Genomic DNA, 3,573 nt, shown 5'->3' on the forward strand with positions numbered 1-3,573 from the left:
TCCGGATGCTTGTTTGTTCTCCTCCTCTGTTTGCTCGGTTGTCTGGATTTTCTCTGTGTAAAAGCTGTCGAGTGTTAAAGACTTCTTTTTCTTGTTGTTATTCTTTCTCTTCTGAACTTCCTGAGACTGAGTAGCCATTGTTATCCCAGCAGCTTCTCAGATTTATCCTCGTGCTCAGTGTCTGTCCGTGATCTATTGGCTCCTGAGGTCTGAGTTCTGGTTTTTTCCAAGGTCAAGCCCCCTGGTGGACCCCCTTGCTTGATCCTCTGCCGGAGGTGCCTTTACAAATCTCAGGGCGCTGCTTCTACAGTCCTATACCCGTCCACACTGGTTCCCCACTTAGGCTTTAGTTCCTGGTTGTGTCTGCCTCCACCCACGCCTCCGCAGTGCCTGTGCTCTCAGCCTGTGCTCTGTGCCCTGCGTCCTGCTCCCGCACTCAGATTTCGCCTGCGTTTTTTGGTTTAATGGGGTCCTAAGTCTTGCTGCTCTCAGGAACAGGCCCCAGAGCTGCCAATGACTCGGTGGGTGCCCCAAACTTGCTCTATTTCTTTTTAGCTGGCTTTGGAGCTATAGATGTTGTGTGTGGAGGGGGTGGGGGTAGGGTGGTTGCTCAGCCCGCAATTTCGTGAGGGCTGTTTCACCCCTTTATAGCATGGAAATGCCTCGATTCCACGTACCTTCCACGCTGTGCCCTGTTGTGGGGGTTCCTCCGTTTGTCTGGACTTGTTTTTATGTCCCCTTGAGGAGTTTTGTGTGTTTCGGTCAGGAGAGGTTAAGAGCTGCTTCTTACTCTGCCGCCATCTTAACCCGGAACTCCCTTCCCTATCTCTTTTAACCTTATCTATTTTTACTTTGATTCTGTCAGAGATCATGGTAGCAAACCTTGCCTTCTTTTTCTCATTTTAAGCCGATAGATTTTGCCCCATCCTCTCATTTTCACTCTATGTTTGCCTGTCTGTCTCATGTGTGCTTCTTATAGACAACATATGGTAGGATTTTGGTTTCTAATCCACTCTGCTATTTGCTTCCATTTTAAGGGTGAGTTCATCCCATTCACATTAAGAGTTATAGTTATCAACTGTGTATTCCAAGAAATTTTGATTCCCTCTCCTAGTCCTGTCCTTTTTTCTTTCACTGTTTCCTTCTATACCAGTGTTTTGTTTTTAATCAGTTCCTATAATCCCCTCCCTTGTTGCACTTCCCTTTCTCCCCCCTCCCTTCTTATTCCCCTCTTATTGTTATTTAAAGCTATGCCGCACTCCCCCACAAGCCCTCTCCCTCCCTAGTATTGCTTCCCTCCCCACCAGTTCATTTGTTACCCTTCTACTTGTCTATAAGGTGTGATTCTGGATGGCAATTTGGAATTATGCCCAAAGAGCGATAAAAGAATGCCTGCCCTTTGATCCAGCCATACCATTGCTGGGTTTGTACCCCCAAAGAGATTATAGGGAAAAAGACATGTACAAAAATATTTATAGCCACACTCTTTGTGGTGGCAAAAAACTGGAAAGCGAGGGTATGTCCTTCAATTGGGGAATGGCTGAACAAATTGTGGTATATGCTGGTGATGGAATACTATTGTGCTCAAAGGAATAATAAACTGGAGGAATTCCATGTGAACTGGAAAGACCTCCAGGAATTGATGCAGAGTGAAAGGAGCAGAGCCAAAAGAACATTGTACACAGAGACTGATACACTGTGGTAAAATAGAATGTAATGGACTTCTGTACTAGCAGCAATGCAATGACCCAGGACAATTCTGAGGGATTTATGGAAAAGAACGCTACCCACATTCAGAGGAAGAACTACATGAAGGGAAATACAGAAGAAAAACAACTGCTTGAACACTTGGGTTGATGAGGGCATGATTGGGTATGTAGACCCAAAAGGACCAATGTAACTATCAATAATATGTAAATAAGTCTTGATTGATGACATATGTTAAAACCAGTGAAAATGCGAGTTAGCTTGGGGGGGGGGGGTTTGAGGGGGTAAAGGGGAAAGTAAAAACCTGAATCATGTAACCATGGAAAATTTTTCTAAAAATAAAAAATAAATAAATATAAATAAATAAATAAACACAAAAGAAAGTCCTATCCCAAGAAATAACATCTTTTAAAACAACTTAATCTTCCAAGATGAAAATAAACTCTTAATAGAATTGATTACTTTTAAACATTTATGTTTCAAGAACTAGAGCTGAAACTCTTTCAAATTCAAGTGAGAGATGTACAGCTAGGTGGCTCAGTAGATTGAGAATCAGGCCTAGTGATAGGAGGTCCAGGGTTCAAATTCGTCCTCAAATACTTCCTAGTTGTGTGACCCTGGGCAAGTCACTTAACCCCCCACTGCCTAGCCCTTCCCACTCTTCTGTGTTGGAACAAATACCCAGTATTGATTCTAAGATGTTAGGTAAAAGTTTTAAAGAATAACAGTAAAAGAAGTTAAGTGGCATAGTGAATTGAAAGCCAGGCCTGAAGTAGGGAGGACCTGGATTCGAATCTGGTCTCAGGAACTTCCTAGCTACATTACCTTAATGCTTACTTGCCCTTCTGTTTAATAGTTTGTCAGTATGACCAAAAAATAAGGGTTTGAAAAAAAAAAGAAATGCAAGTGAAAAAACAAATGTGAGCAACTTTAAAGGTCGAAATCATGAACAATTGGTTACATCTAGAAAGGGCAAAAAGGAATTATGTAATATTTTCAGAAACTCAACTTCTTTAAGGATCAAAGATAGGAAAAGTATCTGGGTATGGAAGGAAGAAATGAAGGAAGGAAAGGAGGAAGGACATAATGGGGAGGAAGACTAAAGAACTTATTCTTCTTAGCACTGTGATGTTATAGAAAAAGAATATCTAAGCTTGGAGGTGGTATATTACATCAGCCTCATTCTCCTCTGATCTTGGCAAATGAAGGTTGCTAGGGAAGAATATAGTGTAAATTGGAATGGGCTAGAACAGGAAATGGGAGGATTTTAAGATTTAAAAGATGAAGTAGATAGGAGAGAAGAGCCACAAGCAAAACAAACTTCAATTAGCAAAAGTTTCAATTAGGTAAGTGTTGTGAAAGAGACAAAAATTTAAAAAGGGGCAAAACTCTAATATTATAGCTTTGATCCAGGAGAGAGAAGTAAGACAGACTCTTTCAACCATAGAGAACTATATTCTTCTTTCCCTTTAAAAAAAATCATTTATAGATATAGAGTAAAGAACACATTATAATAGGGAGTGGCATGAGGGAAACAAAGCTAATTATTATAGCAATGAATGTGAATGGAATGAACTAATCCATAAAATGGAGAAGAATATTAGAAAGAAAAATCCATGAATTTTTATTAATAAGAAATCCGCTAAAATAACAAATATCTATATAGATTTCAAATGAGAGGTTGGAAAAAAATGCTTTATAATTTAAAGTTCCATATGATAAAAATCAATGTAATTATGGTGAGTAGGGAAACTTAAATATTTTTCACTTTCTTTTTTTTGGTTTGTGTTTTCTTTCTCAACGTGACTAATGTGGAAATATATTTTACATGATTATTCATGTATATCCTTTATAAAATTTCTTGAA

This window comes from Gracilinanus agilis, chromosome 5 (assembly GCF_016433145.1).
Source record: "Gracilinanus agilis isolate LMUSP501 chromosome 5, AgileGrace, whole genome shotgun sequence".
Taxonomy (NCBI): Eukaryota; Metazoa; Chordata; class Mammalia; order Didelphimorphia; family Didelphidae; genus Gracilinanus; species Gracilinanus agilis.